Raw genomic sequence first — 10231 nt, 5'->3', positions numbered from 1 at the left:
ATGTGCTTTCTCGAATCATATGTGTTTCACACGCGTAACACTCCTCAGACCTCAATCCGAGTTGCTAAAAAGCTCAAACGTAGTGCACGAATTTCACCACCACAACACTTGTAGAATGCACCGGAGATAAACATTTTGTTTTCGGCAATTATTAAAAGTATAGATTATTACTTGGAGAAGAGTATCAGAAGACTTAATGTAACCCACAGGTGAGTGTCAGAGATTCTACTTTCTATTTACGATAACGAAACTATATAGCGGAAGCATGCAAGACTGAATTATGCGCACGCATCCGTAACGGAAGTGGGTCCGTCATTTCGTTCTCTGGACAGAATTAATAAGCCGCTCGGCTCTCGCCAAGAGCGGCTTAAAAAAATGTATTACAGTGAAATGCATTATTTCTTGTATATTTGAATTTCCTACCGACATGACTTTTTTAATATTTTAATTTCTAATATTATCCATGGAATTCATATCTAAAGGAATTGCAATTTTAGAGGACCTCCTTGTAAAAAAAAAAGGTTCAATGAACCTGTATGCTATTGCTCAACTGTCATATTCAAGGGTTTCAAGGTCACAGAACTATGTATGGTATGACCACTTTTTGGTACCCATATTCACCAAATTTGAACTTCCAAATAACTGCGTGTCATAAGTTTTAGTACTTGCAGTTATTTGTCCTCATCTATTTGATATATAGAAATCAATTACAGGATAGAAGTTTAGGATCTCTGAAAACATTGTTTTCCGTACAAAATGGATCTGTTACATTTTGTTGAAATAGGACCATTATTATAAGGACACTTATTGCATGGAAACCAATACCACCAATCAAAATGTATAAGTGTAATTAATTTTGCATATTGTAAAAGGATCACATTGATGAGCGAATTTAGTCCTTAACATTTTAATATGTATACATGTGCACACTAAATTTTGTTGAAATCATACCATTTTTAGCATAGTTATCGCATGAAACATGACAGACGGATGGGCCCAAATTAATGTCTCCTGACTTTCTTCAAAATGTGGGAGATAATTATCTGGCATTATGAACTCATCAAAAGACTGTTTTCATCTTATTATTTATCAGTTCTAGATTAGATTAGAGGTTTTAGTAGTTGTATGTTATGTGTTAAGAGTTTTGACAACTTCAGGTCCCTTAGTTATGTTTTTCTTAAGAATTCCTTATACGTTTCCCTCAATTTATCGCCAAACCCTTTTATAATGCCAAAATTTCTTTGTACAAATGATGGCAATATAATGAGGTTTTCCTGTCACTTAACATGTAAGAAGAGATGACCAGTCAACGTGAAATAGTCAACCGCATATATAGATCCTGGTGACCAATCCAACAATGCATAAATAACTTGCCCAAAAACTTAAACCAAGTCCAACTAACCAGCTTTTGCCCCTAAAATGATGAAAATACAATTCAGAACATTGTGTACACTCCATAAGAATACTCCAACTTTATAATAGGCAACAGACTATTGATGGTGGTGATCCAACACTTCAAAAAAAAATTGCCTAAAAACTTTAACTTGCTCAAGCTTACCCAAAAACTTTAACTAAGTCCAATTAAGCTGGATTTTTTGGCCCCTAAAATATGAAAAAATGGTTCAGCACATTGGTTACACTCCATATAAATACTTCAACCTTATAATAGACAACAGCCTGTTGATGATGGTTGTCCAACACTAACACTTCTCAAAAAAACTTGCCCAAAAACTTAAACCTCAAATTTAACTAAGCAAAATTATGAACAATATCCAGTATATCACTTACACTCGATATAAATGACTTAAAATCGTAATAGACAACTAGCTAGCTGGGGTGACTACATTAGCCCCCCTATTCTCCGAATAGGCGAACTAATAAATCACTTAAACTCATAATAGACAACTGTGTATTGAGTGTGATCGAACACTGTCTGGAACAAACTTGCCCAAAAACTTTAACCTCAGAAGGTGGGACGCCTCCGAATACGTAAACTTGCTAGATACATTTTTGAGGCAAATAAGGCACGAGTGACGTAAACATGCACATCAATATAATTTATATAAATGTCTATTTATGTATTATTGACATTTGTATCATTACGGATTACATGTTGTTGTTGTTAATGTCAGATGTTAATGATGCTGATGATGATGATGATGATGATGATGATGAAGAGGATGGTGATGATGATGATGATGATGATGATGATGATGATGATGTGAGAGCGTTAATGATTGTTGAATGCACAATAATGATGTGGGAGTGATAATGAGTGTTGATTGCACAATACATATACGTAATTTGTAATTTATTGTAAAGTATAGTTATCCAATAAGTTGTCAAATAAAAGTTGAATTGTGTATGTGTGTGTGTGTGTGTGTGTGTGTGTGTGTGTGTGTGTGTGTGTGTGTGTATGTGTGTGTGTGTGATATTGTATGTTGTCTCTGTATTGTTTTGTATATATGTTATGACTGATAAGTCAACCGACTTAAAGTAATAAAGAACTTGAACTTGAACTTGAATAGGCGAGTTAAAAACAAATATCTTTTTGTTTCTGATTACCATACCTAACATTTCGTGCCTACCCTAAAATTTATTAGCAATTTTCGAGTTAGCACGATTAAAGTCCAGATAACTCTCCTGTATAAACCTTTGAAAAAAATAAAACACAAAGTGTATTACCTTCCTTACCTGATTTTTTCAGACATGTTGCAGGAAACAAACATATTGTTTGGCATCAACATATATATAAGGTACACATCCTGAAATAAGCCCAATGGGCCAAAACAAAAGCTCTCGCTCTAAGTAGGGAGGTGGGCTTATTACAGGACCGTGGAATAGTTAGTTGTCTATTTCTAATGAACTACAATGATTTGGATGGGCTTATTATCAGGTATCGGCTTATTGCCAGATAAATGCAGTATACAGATGGTGCAGGAAAATCACGCACACATATCAGTTTTGGTCATTGGTGATATCTTTACCACTTACCCTGTCTATCAGATTCTGCTGATTTACTTTCCAGCCCTGAGATGAAACTTTCATCAATTGGATGACCTCCAGATCTGATGGGAAGAGATAAAATAATAAAAATTAAACAACAGCTGTAAGCCAAATGCTATCTTAATTAATCCTGGAATATGCATACATTTACATTAAACATTAGTGGTATTTAATTAGTGTTAAGCATCAGTGTCATATATTCAGGAACATAGATAATTCTTTATACATCTAACATAATATTGCGTCTTACTCAAATCAATGGCCTTTTGGATGGTTACAAATATGCCAGTTTGTTAAATTTAGTGTGAACAAAAATATCAGTAATATCTCGACTGCAGAACCCATTACAAATCTTACTTTTCATTTTGTTGTATTATAAAATTACAGAGATTCAAATGAGTACATGATAGCAAAACTTTTTATCATAGGCTCTAAAGAATAACAAGAGGCCCAATGGGCCTGCATCGCTCACCTGGTATAAATTTCACATTTGTAACCTTAAAAGTGATCTAAAATAAAGCTACAGGCAAAATATCAGTATTTATGATTAAAATTAATTCAAAAGACCCTGTCATTTTTTTTAAAAACATTTCACCCCTGTGATTGAAAGTTGAACAAAGTCATTACGTTGATTTTTTTTTTATAGCCATTCATCTCAGGATGCAACTTGCAAAGTATCAACATCCTGGGACCCATGGTTATTCAGAAGAGGTTGTTTAAAGATTTTAAACAAATTTGACCCCTGTAACCTTGAATATGATTCAAGGTCATACATCTAAACAAACTTGGTAGCCCTTGATCCTAGTATGCTACTGACTAAATATCATCACCCTGGGCATTTTGGTTATTCAGAAGAAGTTGTTTAAAGTTTTTAACATATTTGATCCCTGTGACCTTGAAAATGGGTGAAGGTCATTGATTTTAACAAACTTTGTAGCCCTTCACCCCAATTTGCTTCTGGCTAAATATCGACACCCTAGGCCTTTCGGTTATTAAGAAGATGTCATTTAAAGTAAAATATTGACGCCGCTCGGACGACGCGCCACGGCATAAGCTCACTTAGCTTAACACTTCGTGCCAGGTGAGCTAATAAAATAACCAGTCATTATATTATATTAAATTATGTTTATGTAACATGTGTAATATCACTCCGGAAATGATGTTACAATCAATTGGGAACAATCAATGTGACGTCACGTCACTGTGAAGCGACCAAGTGTAAAATATTCCTTTCAGATCACAATTATACAGTTTACGTATACTAAAGTATTATATGACAAAAAGAATTTGTCATTCATTTCCCTTCATATTAGATTTATGATATACTTGTTTTGGATTTTTCATACAATGTATTTGTTTGCCAGCTAGAGGCTCGCAAACATGAAAAATCCAAATTTTGTATCGTAATCTAATATGAAGGGAAACTAATGACATATCTTCTATATATATAAGTATAACGCATAAGAATAGCCAGCTCTAGGCAAACCAATAGTCGAACAACAAATCCAGCAGGTAAAATCAAAAACATTCTACATGTGGGCTTTCTGAATGGTAAATCTTACATACATGTACATAAACACTGACTGACAAATTATAGACATTAAGTCATAATTAAAGCTTTAATATATGTGTACTTTTATATGTATACCATATGTATATTGTGGTCGCAATGATAAAAGACCTTACACCTATCCCAGAGAAGGCTCTCTCTGACATCAGCAAGGAATATTCTAGTCCTTATGTTTAATCTGCACAGATTATATATGGGACTGGTCCAAACATCAAACACAGTTGTAAAATATACGACATTGCAATCTATCCGTGCTTTAATTAATTCCCAGTTTCTCGGGATCCAGCCGGGAGACTTCTATGGCTTGATCTGCTAGACCCCCAATTAATGAACCTTAATTGACTCTTTAAAATTCATTAAAAGTTCATTTAAATAAAGTTCCTCACAAAACTTAGAAAAAATGCCCTATTTCTGAGGATATTCTCAATATGGACAGTTCTAATTCCCTATGAAGGGACTTATTTCCCTGTTCTACATAAACTTTCCCTTTTTCTTCATGATATTTTCCTAAATTTGTCAAAACATCAACTTCTCGATGGCACAACCCAATTAATCTAGCTAACACTTGTCATGCTAGAGTGACCACATGCACCTCGTTCCCCCCTGGCTGGTTGGTTTTGGTTGAGTTATTATTCATCTACACTTCATAGACAAAGTCGGTGTTCGGTCGACTTGAGGGGGTAAGTTGGCAACTAATAAAACCACATAGAATGTATAAAACACTATGCATCATACATGTAATTGTATGACCCTAAATAACTCTGGCTCAAATTTGCGTTGTTTATCTGACCAAGCGGTAACAGGTTATTTCGCCCTAAATCCTGTTCGCCCTAGGTTGTTTTGCCCTAAAAAAATGCATACGCTAATATAATAATTAATATTTAAATACATTAACTAAACTTATTGATGACTTTCTACAATGGTGTTTGGTACATTTCATGTAGAGTATGTGAGAACGGAGTCAGCTTTTCACAGCTGCCGTTTGTCACACTTGCTTAAAAACAAGACAAACACATTTTGTTGATGATTTGATTTGCGACTTAAAACTACCGAAATTGAAAGAAAACACCAAACAATGTTTCGCCCTCTTAATTTTTTTTTTAGGGCGAAACAACCTATAGCTAGGGTGAACGGGATTTGGGGCAAAACAACCCGGAACCAACCTAGCTGTGTGTCAATTCATGTATCATTCTGGCATTATTTCATATTATGCATCTTCTTTAACCACAAAATGTAGTTTATTATCTAAATAGTTATTCAAGTTAACAATGTCCAAATCTATCCGACTATCACTACTCACAGGAGTATGAAATTCTGTCAAAAATCGTAATTACAGTAATACCACATCAACATTTTTAGCATATTATGATGCTAGTTGTTTCGGTAATAGGTCGTTTCGGTAACAAGTCATTTTGGGAGTCCCTAAGTCGTTTCGGGACTTAATCAAGTCGTTTCGGGACATAAACAATTTTCAATTATAAATAACATTTTGCTCCCGTTTCATAAAAAGTCATGTAAATACACAAGTATGGTTTTAGTCTAGTGCTTGAGGGGATAACTACCAACATTTACCTGATTGACAATGTGTTATTACCAGATGAAACTTAATCTCATTATCAAATACAGATCTAGAGGAACTTATGATATTCAACATCAATGTCTTTCATTACCGATAGGTTAATTCCTTGTTTGATATATTTAACCTTCGTTTGATATTGTAACAATATGTTTCCAATTCACTTTATTCTTCGTTATTGTTATTGACATTAAGAGACGAATGAGTTAACATTGATTCTAACAATGTTTTAAGCATGTTATTAAAATCATGTAATACCATTATATGATAAGTTGTAATCATTTTTATCCAATCGATTGTCTAAATTTAGTTGATATTAAATATGTTTAAAGACAAAAGACAATGGTATCTCAAAAAGATAAAATAATAATAATAAGAATCTCGAAACGACTTTTGACATGTCCCGAAACGACACCATCTATCAATATGAATGATGCGCTGCGTGATATGTTTAAAAATATCTAGAATTCCGAGAAAATTGATAATAAATTAGCGGTAACGTTATATTCTTTCAGACTCTTGTGACGAAACCCACAGGGGCTCGGATCCTGGAATGTATAAGTTACACCAGTTTTGATACAGTAGGCCCTAATTTAGCGGGACGCAATAACTAAACAGAAAACGTTATACGTATTCTAGAACCAAATTATTTATTATAGTGATTTGCGATACCTAAATATATTCCAAAACCCGAGCACCTGTGTATTGGCAGAAACTAGAAAGGGCTAATTCAGTTATCTCCCCTTCGCATTATCTCCATGCAAACTGTAATCTTACGCAGCTGCAGCGATGTGACATAGGCCTACTTCAGACTCCATGACACAATATCATGCAACATGACATTTGTGCATTAATAATTATTCTAGTTACCCAACGCAATTGATAAGTCGACGAAGCTTTAAAGCAGCAGATGTAACAGACCATGGTTTTGTCCGCAGCGGAAACAGGAAGTACATGTACGTCACTCATAACGTAGTCACGTGTTTTATTTAAATAAAAAGGTGTCGTCTGATTTTCTGTGCCACACCTGTTTCTGTGCCCTGATCTTTTTTGCATCGGTTTCGAAGAAAATAAATCCATCTAAGTAAATTTACACTATTTTACTCACTAGCACATTACCTTATATACCTCTGTATTCAAAATTGTCAGTTACTAACTTATATAATTAGCACTGGGTAACAAATTGTCGTCCCATCCAGATTTTGCCGTTCCATGGTATGGGGAAATAAGTTATAATCGCAATAATTTAACATTTCTATATGAATTTTTATATCAAAATGTGCAATATTTACTTAGCGCGGTCAAAATTACAAAGCAATGAAGCATCGTCTGCATTTGCCAATTTGGAGTTAGCTAGACTCCGACGTAAAGCTACACATTTGCAACCAGAGTTAAAGCATTTTCCCCTTTGTCGATTTTTGATATTTTTTTAAGATATGATAAACTTAATTATTACAGTAGAAATATTTCTGTTGCAATTAGTTTGTGGTTTAATTTATCATCAGATGACTGCTGTGTAATCAAACCTGAGTGGGTGGTTTTCACTATTTGTTTTCACATCTATATGCATTTCCTTTTAGAAAACAAAAAAATATAAACTGTAGATTTTTTAACATGCAACCTTTGATCATTGTGTTGGACGAGGAATAGTGATAAAGATCAGACCAGTGCCGTCGCTGGGGCTTGAACTCGCGGCCGATCTACCGCTGAGCTAAAGGGAAATTCCCTACAGCTGACGCTTGTAGGGCAACCTAATCAGAGACGTATAAAGCCAGTAGTCAGTCTCTGACCTAATCAATTCACATCTTTTACACTTTTCCCTCCTTTTTTAACACCAACTCAGGTTCTTTGACTTCTCGGCAAGGGTCTCCTACCTTGAACGGGGATGGTCAACGGCATCAATTTGTAATATGACGAGGAATAGTGATGAAGATAGTGCCGTCGCTGGGGCTCGAACCCGCGACCCTTGGTTCTCAAGCCCGATCTACCGCTGAGCTAAAGGGAAATTTCCTACACCTGACGCTTGTTAGGCAAACTTATCAATGGACATCTTTTACAATTGTCTCCTTAACAAAATTGTGCGGTGTCATGTGGTTTCGTTTCTCGGGCAATTCTACAGGCACCACCAAAAAGTATGGGGTCCTATATACTACTGTATTAATGTAAAGTACGACTAATGAAAATACTAGTTTAAATTTGATCTCAGATTTAACCTGACGCTACCTAACTTGGTACCATGCATTTTGACAGTTTTTATGGTGATATTTTAAATTCGAGATCTATATGGACTATTTAAATGTTTGACAGTTAAATATATTGTACTTAACTCGGAGTGAGTTTTGTTCCGTTTTCAGTCACGACCCACATCTAATTAAAATCAGACTTACGTAATTCCACTCCTCTACGATACACACTGGACAATATTCAAGTATTAGAGGGCATTGTAGAGGAGCAGAATTAGAAATCTCATTCCGGTTTTTTTTCTGGTTATCAACCATTGGATGGTACGTTAATCAGGTTTATTTTGTACATGGCATGAACATGTTTCTTTTAGTAATTAAACATTTGTATTCATGTGTGTGGGGTATTTTTTCTGACCATCTTTTCCACCATATTAAATAGTTTTGTTTTCGGCGACATGAAGCGCACGAATACATCAACAATTGTATTTTATTGACACTGAGTTAAGTATCCATTTAGTTCATATAATGGAGTAAAATGTTAGTAACGGTTTCAAATATTCAAAATGATAACCTGTATTTTACATCACATATGATTCACCTGTAGAGTATACTTCCTGTAATTTAGCGCTAGGTGGCGCGTGCAGTCTGATCTGGCTCGTGCACCGAAAGCCTTGTTAGTATTATGAGTATAATTTATAATTATGTAGCTGTCATGTTTTCAATGGAAATACTTGCCATCATTAATTCTGTACATTTGAAACATTTTCTCATAGTTTTCTCCCTACTATCAACAACACCGACCAAACTTCAGTAAAATACGTGCCTTTTTATATTCGAAGGTGTGCGTATGCACTTAAACCTGTGATCGAATGCCACTTTGTAGGGAAACAATCAATAAACAGTTAGGGTTAGGGTTAGGCTCCAACATGTGCAAGCAGCAGCAGCAGCTGTTTAAAAAAGAACCACTCGTATGTTCTAATTAGTACCATGCACTATGTAAATATCATTTAAAACCTTTATAACCGTGATAAAGTCTATTTAAAGCTGTAACAAGTAAAATCCACAGATCACCGTATGTGATATCTAAATACGTGTATACCCATGTGTATGACAATTATAAGATAACAGACATATACCGTTAACTCGGGGATGGGTAGGCTTAATCGTGACACTTGAAGACCTTCACCGCTTACAACACGCGTCGTGTTATTAGAAGTGTCTACACCACAAACATCTCACCGTCAACATAATGGTGAAAAGCAAAGTTTGGACCGTTAAAACGGCATTTTATGGCAAAGTGCAAACGTCCAACTTTATTTATTTACGGTTCATTTATTTGCATTTTCTAATTGTTAAACACAATTTACATTGTACATTGCAATCCATATCGCGAGTACTCGCGAATGTGACATTCAATACATTTGTTTCAACACAATATATTACTCTTGCCACTACAAAAATCAACGCATTACTTCAAAAATGTCGGATATTTATACTGATATTAATTTTATAGATGTACTGATTTTATTTTTCATGTGTTGCATTGTTTTGTACAACTGTCCAATCACGGTCTGAGATACACTTTACCATGTCATGGGGTGCACTGGGATGAATAACCACAGATGAAAATATAGCACACTAAACTATTGATTAAGTTATACTTACCGATATACTATATACAGCACCAGCGTAAAGTTGGTTACTTATTCAATATTGGGCTAGCCCAATATTGGACTGGCGCAATATTGGGCTAGTTTGACATTCAAATGTACCTAACATAATAGTTCGTATGCCGCTTTTTTTCACACCCATACCACAACTGGGCATCTTCTAAAGTATCCACATACAAAACGGCATCAACGATACCCCAGAAGATGCCCAGTTGTGGTATAGGTG

General features: G+C 35.0%; 1 protein-coding gene across 2 annotated transcripts in view; it reads right to left on the bottom strand.

Annotated features, from left to right (window-relative positions):
* The window catches only part of LOC110442090 (zinc finger protein Xfin-like), a 25796-nt gene extending 18689 nt beyond the window's left edge, over positions 1-7107 (bottom strand). For both annotated transcript variants that reach the window (XM_021485524.1, XM_021485525.1), the window contains exons 1-2: positions 7023-7107; positions 2995-3068 (exon numbers count right to left, since the gene is read on the bottom strand). The gene's annotated coding sequence lies outside the window, so the exon portion shown is untranslated. The remainder of the gene's footprint in view (positions 1-2994; positions 3069-7022) is intronic.
* Between the last annotated feature and the right edge of the window lie 3124 nt (positions 7108-10231).

The sequence above is a fragment of the Mizuhopecten yessoensis genome, unplaced genomic scaffold (genome assembly GCF_002113885.1).
Source record: "Mizuhopecten yessoensis strain PY_sf001 unplaced genomic scaffold, ASM211388v2 scaffold716205, whole genome shotgun sequence".
Taxonomy (NCBI): domain Eukaryota; kingdom Metazoa; phylum Mollusca; class Bivalvia; order Pectinida; family Pectinidae; genus Mizuhopecten; species Mizuhopecten yessoensis.
The sequence above is the reverse complement of the archived record's forward strand: the minus strand, read 5'-3'. Positions and strand labels throughout refer to the sequence as shown.